The sequence below is a fragment of the Dreissena polymorpha genome, chromosome 2, assembly GCF_020536995.1.
Source record: "Dreissena polymorpha isolate Duluth1 chromosome 2, UMN_Dpol_1.0, whole genome shotgun sequence".
Classification (NCBI taxonomy): Eukaryota; Metazoa; Mollusca; class Bivalvia; order Myida; family Dreissenidae; genus Dreissena; species Dreissena polymorpha.
The window spans coordinates 10,727,425-10,745,968 of NC_068356.1; the positions used below are offsets into that span (position 1 = coordinate 10,727,425).

The 18,544-nt window shown below is 32.5% G+C and overlaps 1 long non-coding RNA gene across 1 annotated transcript; it reads left to right on the plus strand.

The window, feature by feature from the left end:
• Positions 1–9,826: 9,826 nt before the first annotated feature.
• LOC127865863 (uncharacterized) lies at positions 9,827–15,734 on the plus strand. The gene is made up of 3 exons (XR_008042799.1): positions 9,827–10,594; positions 11,645–11,745; positions 12,118–15,734. It is a non-coding gene; the product is annotated as an uncharacterized LOC127865863 (long non-coding RNA).
• The last annotated feature ends 2,810 nt before the right edge of the window (positions 15,735–18,544 follow it).

The following is an 18,544-nucleotide window of genomic DNA, read 5'->3' on the forward strand; positions in this document are numbered from 1 at the left end:
TATATATGTCCATGTAAGAAGTATGCTCCCATGATGTCTTTCAGAAATTATTACTAATTAATTGCGTGTAAATTAACAGATGTATTTAGCAAATAATATATCATATACAATAATTTACAATAAAAAATCATAATATACAATAATATACAATAACGTTAAATATTGTAAAATAAACATTAAACAAATGGAGTATACTCCAACGATGTCTTTTAGAAATTAGTACCAATCTATCGGGTAAAATTTAGCATGTAATTTAAACAATATACAATAATGTTTAAATATAATATCGATACATAACATACTGTGTCTTTCATTCCAAGTATAGCTACCTATCATGCTACGCACGTGCTTAAGAGCTTTCCTCTGCTAACACAGTTACGCCCCTTTCTAACAAAAAAATCATGAATACATGCAAATAAAGTTTCACTTAAAGGCCTTAATATTTAACGTTTATGACATCTTTGTTGGCAAAATACTATTCACTTACAGAGATTTGTTTTATCTTGATGTTGACTTATGTTTTGATCTTCGTATACCAGGCTCTGAGTTGTTGTTTTTTAATTCGGATCAGTGGGAATATTACCTGTCTATTTTACTTTTCTCTTGTCAAAGTAGTCAAAACAAAACTTTACCTCAGTCATTTAAATAAGAATTATAGTATAGAAATAATATTATAGTTAAAGATGCTGAACCAACATGAACTGATTATCCATATTACTTCTGATATTCCTCGTAACTAATTAAAAATAAAAAGTGAGTTTTTATGTTAAGAATGTTCAAATAATTCCCAAAATATGTTCATAGTTGTAGATTATATTGTCACAGAAAATTAAACAAAATAATGTATAAAATAAACTTGATATGTGTTTTTATAAATTGCCTGTTTTTTTTTACATATCATACTGAGTGTTCTTGACAACACTTTGATATCCTAATATTGTCATTTATGCATATGATATTGTTTTTTGTGTGCTTACTCTCTGTATGTATATATGCTTGTGTTCAAGTTGTTTGTATATAATAAACCTGATGTGTGTTTTTATAAATTTCCTGTTTTGACATATCATGCCGAGTGTTCTTGACAACACTTTGATATCCTAGTAATGTCCTGTATGCATGTGTCTGTTGTTTTATGTGTGCTAACTCTCTTTTGTGTATATGCTTGTGTTCATGTGTTTTTCATGTCCCCCACTATAGTAGTGAGGGGACATATTGTTTTTGCCCTGTCTGTTGGTTGGTCTGTTGGTTGGTTGGTTGATCTGGTGGTTGGTTTGCGCCAACTTTAACATTTTGCAATAACTTTTGCTATATTGAAGATAGCAACTTCGTATTTGGCATGCATGTGTATCTTATGAAGCTGCACTTTTTGAGTGGTGAAAGGTCAAGGCTAAGGTCATCCTTCATGGTCAGAGGTCAAATATATGTGGCCCAAATCGCTTATTTTATGAATACTTATGCAATATTGAAGAGAGCAACTTGATATTTGGCATGCATGTGTATCTCATGGAGCTGCACATTTCGAGTGGTGAAAGGTCAAGGCCAAGGTCATCCTTCAAGGTCAGAAGTCAAATTTATGTGGCCCAAATTGCTTATTTTATGAAAACTTCTGCAATATTGAAGCTAGCAATTTTATATTTGAAATGCGTGTGTATCTCAAGGAGCTGCACATTTTGAGTGGTGAAGGGTCAAGGTCAAGGCCATCCTTTAAGGTCAAACGTCATATAGGGAGACATTGCGTTTCACAAACACATCTTGTTTTTTTCTGAAATTGAATATGCAAACGAATTTGACATTATGATCTTAATTGATATCCTTACAAAATCCTTTATGCACATGATGTATTTTTTGTGCAAACTTTATGTTTATTTATATGCATGCGTTTGTGTGTCTGTTTGCTGAAACTGAGTATACAAACAAATTTAATGATCTTATTTTCATTGATTTCCTTACAGAAACCTTTATGCACAATTGTGTTTTGTTTATTTCAAACTCTCTGTTTATGTATACACACTTGCTCATGTAATTATTTGCTCTAAATGAATATGCAAACAAAGTTGATGATCAGATTTTCATCAAAGCAGTTACTGTTTGAAGTCAGGATTATATCATTTGTTACTCATGTTATTAGACAATAAGTTTCCCATAATGAAAGTGCTATTTTAAGGTCTTTATGTGTATGTGTGTGTGTAAAATAACAATATTTATTAATATAAAACTGTTTATTGTAAATCCTTATTTCAATACCAAGTCATTCAGTGTCCCCTTTGAAAAATAATGTATGCACTTAGATACCTTCACACACAAAAAGATTTCATTTAAGGGTTTACTGTGATAAATACTAAAGTTTGAAGGTATTGGAAGTGGTAAAGCTAAGATCATCTCTTATATTTTCATTTAACACTATTCAACTTCTGTCATCATTTTTCTATACAATTGCTTCATTTTCGTTTTTCACATGAAGCTTTTTTAAAGTGTTCTATGAAAGTGAGATGCTATATTAAATTTCACTGTATGTTTCAACATTATTGGCCAGAGTATTCAATCCTTTTTCTAAAGTATACTAGCTACACATTTAGTAAAGAAACGTCTTTTCTTGTGAAATTATTGATTTCCCCTGAAAGTTTATATTAATAAAATTTACATCAAACACCAGAAATAATAAATGGCTTATAAAATTCATATAGGAAATAAAAGTAGCATGGTTGTCACACTTAGGCTTTGTCAGGAGAATGTATATCATTATGTTTCTCACAAAAACTAATTCAGGCATTTATAAAAATAAATTTATGCAAAATAATCAATAGTATCTACATTGTTTACTTGCAATTTAACGCTTTCAGTATAAGACCTTAATCCACATGTAAACAACCATCTCTATAGAAAGCAAAAACCTATTTTATTATAAATTTTATGCTTATGATTATGTTTATCCTATGTTTGCCTGATTTTAATTGTTTCTCTAAAAACTATTTACCAGCTTCTTGATAAAAACTGCTGTTGAATATGACTATAATCCTTGATGTCGTATATGTCATTGTCCAATGCATATAACCAACTTGTGTTTAACCAGATTCATTTATCATATTATAAAAATATATTGTTACAACATATGAGTATTACTATGTAATTGTTGTGTGCTTATGATTATGTTTATCCTATGTTTGCCTGATTTTAATTGTTTCTCTAAAAACTATTTACCAGCTTCTTGATAAAAACTGCTGTTGAATATGACTATAATCCTTGATGTCGTATATGTCATTGTCCAATGCATATAACCAACTTTTGTTTAACCAGATTCATTTATCATATTATAAAAATATATTGTTACAACATATGAGTATTACTATGTAATTGTTGTGTGCACATGACATGTAAAACGACCTCGCTTATAAACTCTTAAATATTATTCAAGTACCCTTTAAAAAATAAAATAATTCAAATGTTAACTGATTAACTTTTAACATCTACTTCTAAATATTTTAAGAAATTATACAATAGCTAAGCAATAAAACATTAATATTCGGATATGAAATGTCCTATGTTAACTTTACACTGAATCGCATATGTTCTGTTTTATTCTTTATTATTAATTATATCTATTTCATTTTTGTGTATTTACAGTGTACGGAAGTGCGCTTTTTGTGTCTCTATTTGAGACTAGTTGTTTATTGTTTTTTTCTCTCTCACTTTTGTCATTATTTTTCATACTTCTTCATTTCTATGGAACATTTATCTTCATGTTTCCATATTTTTTGTTTTCTTTTTCTGCTTGTATGTATGTACATCTTATGTCTTATAATGGAAAGCAACTGGACATATTTAAAAATAGAAACTAACTGGACAATCACACACAAACCAATCACACACAAACTATCATTTAGATCACCCTCCACCTCTTTAAATGATTAAAATATGTACTTTGAATGTAAAAGGGCTTAATAACACAAATAAACGAATAAAAATATTGAAATGGTTAGACGAAAAAAAATATAGTGTATGCCTACTACAAGAATGTCACTTGACACATACTCTAGCACAAACCTTAAAAGATGAATGGGACGGAGACATCTATCTCAGTGGACAACATAATAATAAACAAGGCATTGCCGTTCTAATTAAAAACAATATAGGGATCACAGTCGAATCTTTTAACGAAATAATAATTGGCAGACTAGCAAGTATAGATATCAAAATACATGAAACACAATTAACATTAATCAACATCTATGGTCCTAACATAGATGATTCCACATTTTACGAAACATTACAATCCTTTATAATTAATAACCAAGATAAAAACATTATAATCGGTGGTGATTTCAATACTGTCCTGAACCCATTAATAGATAAAAAGAAAGGAAACCTTTATACCCATCCTAAAAATAGAATCATTTTAAATAACATAATTGAAAACTACAATATGATAGACATCTGGCGCACAGTATATCCAAATGAAAGCAAATTCACCTGGCACTCAAACACAAAACCAACAATATTTTGTAGATTAGACTATTTTTTAATTTCTGAGTCTCTTTGCAACATTATTGACACATGTAACATAAAACCAGGATTTATGACTGACCACTCTCTAGTTGAACTTAAACTGCACAATATACAACCTGAAAGAGGCCCAGGATACTTTAAAATTAACAACAGCATCTTATTAGATACACAATATCAAACACAAATAAAACAGGAAATATTGAATACAGTTCAAAATAATAAAGATGCAAACCCAAACACCTTATGGGAAGTAATTAAAGGAAATATACGTAATACAACAATTAGATACACATCATTTAAACAAAAAGAAACACATAAACTTGAAACTGAAACCATCAAAACCATTGAAACACTTGAAAAACAATTGCATCAAACAAACACAAATGATACCACCGACATTGAAAATGAAATAACTTTAAAAAAACAAATATTAGATGGAATCTATCATACACAACTCAATGGAATACTACTAAGAGCGCGTGCACAGCATGTTGAACACAATGAAAAAAACACAAAATACTTCGCAAACATTGAAAAACGTAGAAGTGAACAAAAAACTGTACACAAATTAGTAGTCAATGGCAAAGATATAACAAACAGAACTGAAATACTAGAAGAACAGCGTTTATTTTTCGAAACCCTCTATAAACGAAAAAATGTTGAAAATAACACCCTTTTTAAAAATACACAACACGCTTTAAATCAAGAAGAAAAACTATTGTGTGACGGATTACTAAATGAATATGAATGTGGATTAGCACTAAAAGAAATGCAAAATAACAAAAGTCCAGGTTCTGATGGTATCACCATTGAGTTTTATAAAATATTTTGGAATGATATCAAAACACATTTAATTAATTCACTAAACTATTCATATAATAATGAAAACTTAACTACGCTTCAAAAACAAGGTATAATATCACTCATTCCAAAACCTGGAAAAAACTTAGAATCCTTATCGAACTGGCGCCCAATTAGTTTACTAAACAATGATTATAAAATTGCAACTAAAAGTATAGCAAACAGAGTTAAAAAAATATTACCATCAATCATTTCAAAATCTCAATCTGGTTTCATAAAAGGACGTTACATTGGTGAAAACGTTCGTCTTATCCAAGAATGCATAAACTATTTCAACAATTCAAATAATCCTGGTCTAATATTCTTTGCAGACTTTGAAAAGGCATTCGATTCGCTTGATCACTCATTTATGTTCTCTTGCTTAGAAAATATGAACTTTGGTGAAAGTCTCATTCAATGGGTCAAACTATTCTATACCGATATTAACAGTATAATCATTAACAATGGCTTCTTTTCAAACAGTTTTAACATCGAACGAGGGGTTCGACAAGGATGTCCACTCTCATCATCGCTATTTATTATTTGCATCGAGTATCTATCACATCACATTCAATCAAATAAAAACATAAAAGGCATATCACTAGAACCTGACGAAGAAATCAAACAGTCCCTATTTGCTGACGATGCAACTTATTTTTTAAACGACAATTACGATTCTTTCCATAACCTAATAGAGTCGCTAACCCTTTACGGAATGACATCAGGTCTTAAACTAAACAAAAGTAAATGTACTGTGCTACGAGTAGGTAAATTAAAACAAAGTAATGTCCAATAAAAAAAAAGAAATGAAATTTAATTGGACATCCGATGAAGCCACAACGTTAGGAATTACTTTCACAAATAATGAAAAGGATACAGTTCTTAAAAACATACTTCCTAAATTACAGAATTTTAAAAACTGCTTAAAATCATGGCATCACCGTAAACTTACACTAATCGGAAAAAACACAGTATTAAAAACGTTTGCACTTCCTAAATTAATTTATGTATTAACAGTTCTCCCAAATCCACCAAATGAGGTTATTAACGATATAAAATCAGCAATATTTAATTTCATATGGGACGGTAAGCCTGACAAAATAAAACGAACTCAGTTAATTCAATCCGTAGAAAATGGAGGTATCCAATTAACGAACACTGACTCATTCTTGAAGGCAATCAAATGCAGCTGGGTCAAAAGATACCTAGATAATACCAATACGAGTAAATGGAAATTATTCTACCAGAAAATCCTAAAAAAATATGGTGACTCCTTACTCTTTGAATGTAACATCAGCAATACTATCTTACATGAAATTGCAAACGAAAACATATTTCTGTCTGATGTTCTATCAGCATGGAGTGATGTCACTCATAACCTAGAAACCAAAACCAGCAGTAAAACTATTTTATGGAACAATAAAGACATAACTTCAAACAATAAGACGTTTTTCTATAAATATTGGTTTGAACGAAGCATTAAATATGTCGACCAATTATATGACTTCAGAATTAAGGATTTTTACTCATTTGATGATATATGCTACATATACGGAATACCTTCAAATAATTTCCTGAAGTATTACACACTAATCAAAAGCATACCCATACATATTAAATCTGAAATCAATACAAATAATACACCATGTACCCAAACAAAATTCGTAGAAAACATACTTGGAAGAAAAAACAAAAATAAAATATTTTACACACTACAAATTAAAAACCCTACAGAAAACTCCAAAACCCAAAATAAATGGCAAGTCCTTTTCGGAGAACATGAACTTAATTGGAAACACATATTTACCATGCCATATAAAGCAACTGTTGAAAGCACACTGAGAAATTTTCAATATAAATACATCCATAGAATTATAGCTACAAATAAATATCTCTTTAAATGCAAATTATCTAATTCAAATCTGTGTGACTTCTGCAGTGAAAACATCGAAACTATAGAACATCTTTTTTGGGAGTGCAAACACATCCAGCCTATTTGGAATCAATTAGCAATTTTTCTTGAACAACAGCAACTAAACGTTAAACTATCTTTCTTAAATGTAAGTTTCGGAATTAACTCATTGAAATCAATAGACTGTAATAATATTGTTAATTTTATTCTTATAATGATGAAATATTTTATCTTTATTATGAAGTACAAAAAACAAGTACCAAATTTTAATTGTTTTGTCCATAGTCTTAAACTAAAAATCCAGATTGAGAAAGAAATAGCCCTCAGTAATGACAGATTACAAATCTTTGAACAAAAATGGAATCGGATTAAATTCTCATAATGTTTGTCCACTTATATACATTTCACTCTTATGTTAGTTTATCTTTCTGAAATATATATATATATATAGATATTTCAATCTTATAAGATCATTGTGAATGTACAACAAAACACACAAGTCCAGTATGCTTTCTTCCGACTCTATACAACTCATCATTTTTCATAACTATTCTTCTGTTGTTCTTTCCTTTTCTCTTTGAAAGAAATATATACATATTAGCATATCTTGTATAACATGTCTGAATTTATTGCTTTGTACAATCACTATACTATGTTGTATGATCATATACATGTATACATTGTATGTATAATATTGAATAAAAAAAAAAAATCTGAAGATATAGGTGTAGCAGGGAAAGAGCAAAGAGGGTTTTCTGAAGGGAGCCGAATTAATAGAACCCCTGAAAATATTCTAGAACCTGTGCACAGGCACATTGAGTCCTTTCCTACAATTGACTCGCATTATTGTCGAAAAGATAGTAGAAAACTGAACATTGACAGTTCTTTAAATTTGAAAAAAATGAGCTTTATTGTCAGTACTGCTCTACCTTTCAGTGTACAAAAGTTGAGTTACAAAAATATTGGAAAATCTTTAATTCTGAGTACAATGTAAGTTTTTATAAAACAATTAAAGATCAATGGAATTTGTGCCTGTCATATAAAAATGCTTCAGAACAAGAACAAATAAGTTGCAGGAAGAATATACAACTCATATTAAAAATAAGACTATTGCAAATGAGCAGAAACAGGTTAACAAAAACTTGGCAAATCAACATCAAACAGTTACTGTAACTTGTTTTGATCTTGAAGAAGTGCTTTTAACACCTAAAATTAAAAAAAATGTCCCTTTGTGATTTTATGGACTTCAAGTTTGTAAGTAAGTCTTTGAACATTTTTGACTAAGTTGATGGGCAAGTAAAGGTTTATATAAGTGAAATCAAGTGCCGGAAGCTGGTTTTTGAAGACCCCAATAAGTATTTTTTAAGTACAGTTATGAAATCACAACTTTTTCTTTTGTAAACCTATTAACCAGGTTGAGGTGGACATCTGATAGTGCTCCTGTTGCAAAGAAAATGTTGCTTATGCAGCTCAGGAAAGATTTCATCCCTATAAGCGTAAATAAGTACAATGATCTCATTTCATTGTGTGTTGCTGATCTTACTCCAAAAGCTCACCACCTCACTTTTGCCCTACTTAATCATGAAAATGAATTCTCTTAGTTTTTGAATCCCACATAGTTGATTTCTCAGTTCATTATTATTAACTGACTGTCTATTTAGCCTTATACCATCTTAAAGGAAATAAATGTAACAACTTTGACCTAAGCTTGTTGTGAACTACCAATGGACTGAGGCTATAAGCCCGTCTGTAGATCTGCCATAGTCATTAGCACTTTTCTATGGAATTCCATAGAAAATATTATAGAATTCTACGGAAATCGATGGAAATCCATGGAATTTGATGGAATTCCATCCACTTGCCAATTTTCCATCTGAAGCTGTTATGGAATTCCACGGAATCTCGACTAAAATTCCATGCATTTCCACGGAATGTATGGAAAACACCATGGAAAGTTGGACTTAGCCATTTTTTTCAACGGAAATCGTTATGGAAAATAACTTATACATTTTCTTGGATGGAAATCAATGGAAAATAACTTAGAAAATTTTCGCTGGTTGTCTGAAATGTATTTGTAGTTTAATACATGTATGAATTTATTTGCGTCATGTATTTTGTATTTAAAAGAAAATGCAATAAAGATAATTATAAATTTGTTCTAGAAATTGGAACAGTTCTGGAACTGTTCCATATTTGTGTTCTAAAACGTATGTTCTGGAATTGTTCCAAAACAGTTTTTTTAGAATAAATCCAGAACATTTGTGGAAAATGGCTTAGGACTGAAACTGTTCCAATAATTTCAAGAACCTTTTTAGAACATTTCAAGGACAAAATATGGTAAAAAATTTCTTAAAATGTTTTAAAATGTAGTTCTAGAACACATCTAGAACGCTTTAAGAACCAGTAAGTTCTACAAAAGTTCTTATGGGGAATAAGAACACATATAGAACACCTTACACTTACAAATAGTCAAATAGACTTCATAGTAGCGACAGCAGCAGCAGCAGTAGTAGTAATAGTTGTAGATGTAGTAGCTGTATTAGTAGTAGTAGTTGTTGTTGTTGTTGTAGTAGGTGTTGTTGTTGTAGTAATTGATGTAGTAGCAGTAGTGTTTTTTATATCAGTAGAGGTTGTGGTGGTAGTAGTAATAGTAGAAGTAGTAGCATTAACAGTTTCTGTAGCAATAGTAGTAGCAATAGAAGTAGCAGTAGTAGCAGTTGTTGCTGTAGTAGCAGTTGTTGCTGCTGCTGTTGCTGCTGTTGTTGTTGCTGCTGTTGTTGTTGCTGCTGTTGCTGCTGTTATTGTTGCTGTTGTTGTTGTTGGTGGTGTTGTTGATGCTGTAGTAATTAAAGTAGTAGTTCTGCAGAAGTAGGAGTAGTTGTTACTTTCAAAGCAATTTCTACAAGTTTAAATTCCTTAACCCTGTCCAAGTGGTATACACACTGTTTTTTCTCAATATCAAACTCAGCCAGTCCAGGTTGTCAAATAACAATCTATCTGATAAGCCAAGCATGTGTTATACATCAGATGTTGGGTATGTTTACTGCAAATCTATTGGTTATAAGATATAACAGCCTTTTCTAATTGGCTGAATTCAAATACAGAAAGTTTACCTGTTAGATTGAAACATGAAACATGGTGGACAATGTACTGGTTTAACTTGTTAAAATAAAGTTAAAGACATTTAACAAACAGAAGAGTTCATTAGTTTTTCCATTAAAAACACTTTCTTAAAATACTTATGTATTTATATCATTTGGAAAGTGACACGAAATATTGCTAAAGAGTGATGCATACAGTGTTTGAGCAGTCTGTCTAGGAATAGAACAACAACTGAAGGTTTGTGATTTTTATTATTTCTAAATATTCCTTTAAATTTAATCTTCTTATGACATTATTGTAGACCTTTTTATGTGATATTTGAGGTTTTAGTATGGCAAATATTAGTTTAAAAGCAGCTGTCACCCAAATTTTCACTTAGTGGAGTTTGCAGGTTGAAAAAGGAAGTAATAAGACCTATGTGGAGAAATTAATAACGTTGAATGTAGTATTGGAATTTTATCATGCAAGGTTATGGAACTGCAGGCTAAGGAAGTTTTTTACTGTGCATGTTGAGTACTCAATGCTCATTAATGGTGTTAATGTTTATTATTATCCCCCGCCATAGGCGGAGGGATATTGTTTTTGGCATTGTCTGTCCATCCTTCCATCCTTCCGTCTGTCCGTCTTTCCATCCGTCCGTAGCCATATCTTGGAAGTGCTTTGGCAGATTTCACTGAAACTTGGTATGAGTATGTATATGGATATGAGGATGATGCATGCCAAATGGCATTGTACACCATTAGTTAATAACAGAGTTATGGCCCTTTGTATCTTGAAAAAATCCTTTTTGTGTGTCCAAGGCCATATCCTGGAAGTGCTTTGGCGGATTTCATTGAAACCTGGTTCGAGTATATATATGGATAAGAGGATGATGCACGACAAATGGAATTGTACACCATCTGTTAAAAACGGGGTTATGGCCCTTTGTATCTTTAATAAATGCTTGTTTGAGTGTCAAATATAATACTTATGTGTCCAGAAGCATGTTGGCGGGGGATATCAATTCAACGTATTTGCTTGTAAATAAAAAATTAAACCAATGGAATTGGTTTTTAGGTATCTGAGTGTGCATTTTCATACCAATAGAATTACACATCATTCTAATTATAGCAATAATAAATTTGCACTAATCATACCAACAAATTAAGTTATGCTTTGTGCTTTGCGATGTATTCACTTCGTTTTTAGTTCTCTTTTGAAAGACCATTTAACAACTTAATATTTAAAACAATTCATGAATTACGTTCCCTATACATTTCATTATGTGCTTTAATTACCATTGACCAGTTGATGGAAGATACTGCAGAGTTTGGCAGGGAAATAATCCAACAGCAAAGCGGCTCTTTAAGCGCATTTACCTAGAGGACTTACAGGGCCACAAATTCATGGTAAATATTGTCATGCCCTGGGCTAGATAAGTTATTTAATGTTAACCACCTGAAAGTATTTTGTCTTTTAGGAATTCAATATATTGGTCTAAGTCAGTTACACTTTTCTGGATCCTGGGATAACTTTAAAAGTTCTAAGTATTTTTTCATGAAACTTGAAACATGAACAGATGACAATAAGGACATTTTGCACGTCATTTCATGTTGTTTATAATGCAAGAATTCTGGTTGCTATGGCAACAAATATATTTAACAAACTTAAAATAGTGAAGTTTAACAGGTAGGGGACCATATTGCTTTGCAATCTCTTGTTATAGTTTGAATGTAAATAACTCTTTGCTTTAGACATTTTTATGATTTTTTATTCTGTAGAGCACATGTGAGCAGTATACAATGTACCTCATACCAAAAAGGACCCGGAGGCAGTGACTGGTGTTCAATATTCTCAGAAGAAAAGGAAAATGGCAGTGGAAGACTTGGACAAACATTTTTAAAAACTAGCCTCTGTGTTAAGCCTGGCAGTCTGTGGCTGGTGACATGTTTTATTTTGGTTACTTCTTGTATAAAAAAGACCAGTTATTTATTTTGTAAATTGTATTTTGTGTTTGTTTTTTGTCTTAATATATTTGTTGTTGTTTTTTAATTTAGGAAATTAAAACTTGGATAATTGAATTAAGTCCATGTTCAACAGTACTGAGCATAGTATAATAAATAACAAATTTACAACAGTTGTTAATTTGTTATGTATTATTATTAACTATGCTCAGTACTTGAATACTGGCTGTCTGCATGGGAATTTGTTTTCTAGAAAGTTGGTTTCAGACTTAAATATTAGAAGTTAACCTTCGGAACTTTTCTAGAATTGTACTGGAACACATCAACTGGAACTGAACTTCTGTTATCATACTGAAAGTGTTCTAGAATTAATAAGGAACAGTTGTTGAACTTTAAAATTTATGAGAAAAAACTCTAGAACAATTGTGCGTGATGTGTGTGTGCATGTAATTGTGTGTGTTTATGAACATATGTGAGAAAGGAAGTATACTTGTCATAAGAGAAATGTAAAATTCTACTTCTATGTTTTATATTGTGCTATGGAATTCCACGGCATTCTATGGAATTCCACGGCATTCCATGGAATTCCACGGCGTTCCATGAAATTCCACGGCATTCCATGGAATTCCACGGCATTCTATGGAATTCCACGGCATTCTATGGAATTCCACGGCATTATATGGAATGCCACGGAATTCTATGGAATTCCACGGCATTTTATGGAATTCCATCCCATATCAAGTCCCCCTTCTGTTTTTTTTTCACTTTTCCATTGATTGCATGGAATCGGATGGAAAGTTAGTGCCAATACTCCACGGAATTCCATCTAACAATTTCCATAGAATTCCATATGATTCCACGGCAGATCTACAGACGGGTGGCTACATTACATTCCACTAACACTATAATAACTTAAATAATGCAGATTACATTTCTAACGGACATGTTACGGACCAAAATTTAAAAAAACCTAAGATTTGGTGGTCATTATTATAAAATTGTTTCTATACATGCAACTAGATCGATACATTAAAAAAAGTTTGTACAAATTGTATTTGCACCTAAAGCTTTTGAACTTTAGATTTAAGTGTGTGTGTTTTTACTTTTTACAAACAAAAGTTTTTAGTCAAATGAAACTCCATATTTTTCTCTTTAAAAATGATGTCATTTAAGCATTGATAGTGCGTTTTTTCGGTCACAAAAGGCATGGCTCGTTGTGACTACCAATGTTACTGTTTTCGCAACATTATGGTATATGTGGGACTGTAAATAATGAATGTGTTTCTGTATCCTGCGCTGTGTTGCTTAAAATAGTTATTATTGCTGTTAGGAACCAATTAGTTCTGCTTAATGCATGAACATTTATTTGTTTTGTATCATTTCATGAACAACTGAATGTCAATTTTTACCATTTATGATAATTTGAAAATGAATTATTGTTTTGTTCATTATTGCCTAACAATTCAGGTATTTTAGTCAATATGCCTATTTGTCAAAATACTCCTATGTGTTGAGGTTCAGACAGTATGAATATCTGAATGTCAATGCCGGGACTGTATATGAGATGTGAAGTAGTTAGTGCTAGGACTGTTGATGAGATGTGAAGAAGTTAATACCAGGACTGTTTATGAGATGTGAAGTACCTAGTGTCATGACTGTGTTTATTCATCGTCTTTTCATTGCAAACTAGTTGAAAACTCATTTTTATATCAGAATAAATGTTAATTGTTGCTTAATCATGACTAAGAATCATGCATCTGTTATTGTACTAGTGTTGTGTAACTAAATGCTTAATTATTTGTGCATGGTTTTCACATGATATTTTATGATTTTATGAAATACTGTAATAATCTTAAACATGAAGGCACTTATGGTTTTGTGAAATTATAAGGAAGTGGTTAATTTAAATTTAATTATTCTCCATAGCTATTAGTGCTTTATGCAAGCATTATATTATGGGATGTGAGACAGCCATGGCAAACTTGCGTCATTCTGTACTCTGGATCGCCACACTGATATACTACTTGTATGATTATTAAACTAATCACATTTTATAAAACATAATTCTTAAAAAATTATCTTATGCATAATGCTGAATGTTGTTGTTGTTTGCTTGCCTTTTGCGCGTCTTTGTGCTATGAAAAGCTCAGGACATATCACCTTCACTGTAAATGTATGTTCAAAATTTGCCAATGAATAAACTTATTTTGCAAATGTAAATGTGGCAAAATAAGATAGACACTTCACCATTTAAATAAAAAAAAAAAGTTTCAGGAAGGAATGAAAAAAACACTTGTGAGTCAATTAGTAGGGGAAAATAACCCTGATTTTGGCCGATTTTGTTACCGGTTTTACACTACCCTGATATTTCACATATCTATACCTAACACCTTACTCGATCCTTTTAAGATGGGAGCAGCACTGTCCGCTAAGTATTTGTTTCGGAATATGAGTTTTCATGGTAACAGGTTTGAAAATGGTGGGCACTACTTAAAATCAATGTCAGTCTGGTCGCATGTGTAATTTTGATGTAATTTAATATACCATATTTATGAGGGATAAGTAAAATTTATTTTAAATTATATTGTTTTCCATTTTGTCCTCCTATAAGGGATACCATGGCAAACAAATTCTCATTTCTCCCTATTTTTTTAACTTTTTTATGGAACACATATACTTTTAATCCTTCTTTCTAAACAATAGTTGATTATCTGGTCTTAATCTTTGCTTGTTAAATTAATCAACAATTATGTCAATAAATTTTGACACACATTTGTTTGTTATGGTTACCAGAATATTCATAAATAAATCCCAAACTCGGTAACTATGCTATATAATTTACTCACTCATCTGTGGTTAAAGAAACAAATTGTCCAATAATTGCTTATAGTTTTGAGTTTATTCACTATAAAGTTTTTGTCTTATTATTCACATAAATTACATATTAAGGAGACTGTTGATTCCCTTTTATTAACAAATATTATTGAAAATGTTCTGTGGTGCCATGGTAACCACACTGAAATACATCATATTTTGGTGTAAAATGTTTTGTATTAACAGTTTTATTGAGTGTTTTGCTTAGCCATGTATTTTATTATTTTCATATAGATAGAATCATGTATATTCAAGAAAATAAAAAATGTAGCTAATGTGGTTTCTAAGGAAATTCTTATTTATTTCCATAGCAATAGACAAACATACACACAAGTCAGTTGGCATTGTGATGAAAATGCATTATCAGACACTTGTCAGACATTATTGTGCGGAAGGTTTGACTAAATTGCACACACAACATGTAAGAACTGCTGTCGCTCAGTGGTAGCATATATCACAAAAGTTACTGAGTTACTTCCCTTTGAAATATTACACCATTTGTACAACATTAACATCAACAAAGAAGCAGACGTTAGTTTACTGATTATCCAAGGAGGAATTTTTTGCCATTTGAAAGAGTAAAATTGTTTTTTATATATCCTAGCGTTACCAGTTTCCGATAAATTAACAATAAAACTTGCCTTAAAAAGTTTTCTGTGTTTATTGTCGTCTTTTCTGACACTGCATCATCAAGATGAATGTTCTTAGTGTAATAAACAACGAAAAACTGGAACAAAGGAGACAAAATAAGGGAAATTAACAATAAAAACAAACGGACATCAAAAACTGTAAAACAGAAAGTGCGACACCGGTTTCCGATAGTTCCATGAATAGTCATATCGTGACGTCATTTCAAGCACTGACTTACGAAACAGCGGTGTAAATGCACGAACATGATATCAATTAAATTAAGAAACAATTGTGAAATAGCTAACTATAAAACAAACCAAAAAAACTTTAATTTAACAACATGGGCATTTAAATGTAGTGTTTCTCCGGACTACTCTGACTGGTGCGCTGTAATTTAGGTGTGTCCAGTGTTGGCATACATCACATTGCGCCCATGTGTAAATTGCAAGAGACTGTCCATCTTTTGAAGTGCAGTAGTCAGGGCTTAACACTAAGGCACGTCCGAACGACATGCACTGCCTATACCTAGGTCCGGGCTAGCCAATGTCCCAGTAACATGCTCGACCGGTCGTGTGTATTTTGGGCGGAATTATGTGTTCTATATCAATAAACTGCGTTTTGAATAAGCTTTTGGAAGATGCAAAAATCTTAATACAGTATGATCAGATGACAATTAAATCCCAGAGTGAAGTCGGAGACTACAAACAGATCGTAACTCGAAATAGATTTGGAACCCCCTGATTGCAGTCCAAAAGAGGCTGACAATTCAGAAAATCCCCGGCGGTTTTCCTGGTAAAACACGTCAGTACCTATTTTTAAACGGAATTCCGTTAGATACGGTTTTGATTGGTTTCCTCGAAGTGACGTGTTTTCTCGATAAAAATACGTTTTAAACTACAAGCCGGGATCGCCCAGGATTGTCCGGGATCGATGAAGGTATAAAACTCGACATTAACACAAAGTTAATATAAAATTATTATTAATTTATCAATTTTAAATAATTTTAATTTGTTTGATCGATTAGAAGTGTTTTGACAATCTTTTTTACGCAATTCAATTAGCAAAACTAATATTAATGGTCGATCCCGGCTTTTAGTAGAGAGTTAACCTTGTACAATTGTTACGACTACCGTAACACGTTATTTGTTATTTTGCGACACCTAAGATTCACTTACCGTTTGTTGTCAGCCGGCAACCGCGGCAATCTATGTAAAAAGGTTTTAACGTTCATGTCGTTGTTTAAGTTTGGCTTTACGGTTGGGGAAGGGGGTTCCTCGGATAAGAAAAGAAAAGGGAAGGAGGAAAGTAAGAGAAAATATGAGGGAAAAAAAACAAGGAAATTTCTCCCGAAATGGCGTGAAGATTACAAATAGATGTCTTAAGTAGATGAATATTGAATTCATTAGCATTAGTAAGGCAAGCTAATAAGAATGATTGAATCATAATTGCGCATCTCCACGCACAAGAAAATACAAGTTAAATGATAAATATAAAGGTTTTGATAATACTTTGGTCGGGGCACATGAAAGATTGGTCAGGGCTAGTAGGTTCTGCATTTACTAGCCCGAATGGGCTAGTTGAAAAAAAGTTAGTGTTAAGCCCTGTACAGTAGTACTTCTTGCTTACGCAACAACATTGCTCATCGTCCGTTTCTTCGTTATCTACGGACATGGAGTCATCCTCACAAGTCTGTATTGCACGTGATGGTCCTGCTACTGGACTGCCTGTTGGCATTGCCTTTCCAGCGGTCGATGGGCGGGTCGCGGACTCAGCAATGTATTGACGCACAACATCAAACGTTTTGTCTTCCGTCATTGCTTTGCCACCAACAACCTTGTGGATATTTCGGCGGGGTTTTGACACTTTCTTTGAAACTTCAGTGGGGAAGTCACCGATGAACTTTGCACCGTCGTTCATGTAAGGTTCATTTTGGTTAATGTTATCCACACCAGAAGCCAGCTTTTCGCAGGTGACTGCAAATGTACAGCTCTGAATGTGCTATGGCTACGCCTTTACTAGTCACCGCGTCAATGGCATTCTGCAACTAATAAATTCCAGTCTTCCCGAATGCTTTCAAGTTGACAAGCGACAGAGCTACAGTGAATGCTTTGCACGCCGATTTGCAAACATCGTACCGGTCACACGTTGATGGTGCAGTCTGGAGTATGTTAAACATTCCTGGTTGTATTTCTTTTGGAATGGACCGAAACAACCGACATCCATGGGATGTAAACTATGGGAACAGTGATGTGGTAGGGCGTTTAGTACTATTCTGTTCTCTTTTACTTATTCAATGCGATTGATGGAGATATGACTCTTTGACCATAGTACAACACCAATGTGGTATCTTCTTGGTTACGTCCCATGGCATATTTCAAGAAGTGCGTCTTCATATAGCGAAGAAACACTTCGCTGTTTGAGCAACCAGATTACGCCATCATGCCTTCGGCCTCTTAACTCTTTCCGACCATAAGCTCCGGTAGCATCCGTTGACCAGGAAATTCAAAGAATGGCGGTATCTGGGAGCCAAGGGCATTTTCTCCGCCGATCACTGTCACCGTTTTCGATCGTTCGGCCATCACCACTCGAGGACGTGCGTCGAAGCCAGCTACAATGTTTGGTGGTCTATATTCGGTATTGATGCCCTGTTCGTCGATGTTGTACACAAGGTGAGGTTTGTTGTGCAACACGTACTTGTCGAAGATATTTTTCAGTTCTTCAAAGTAGTTCAGGACCACCT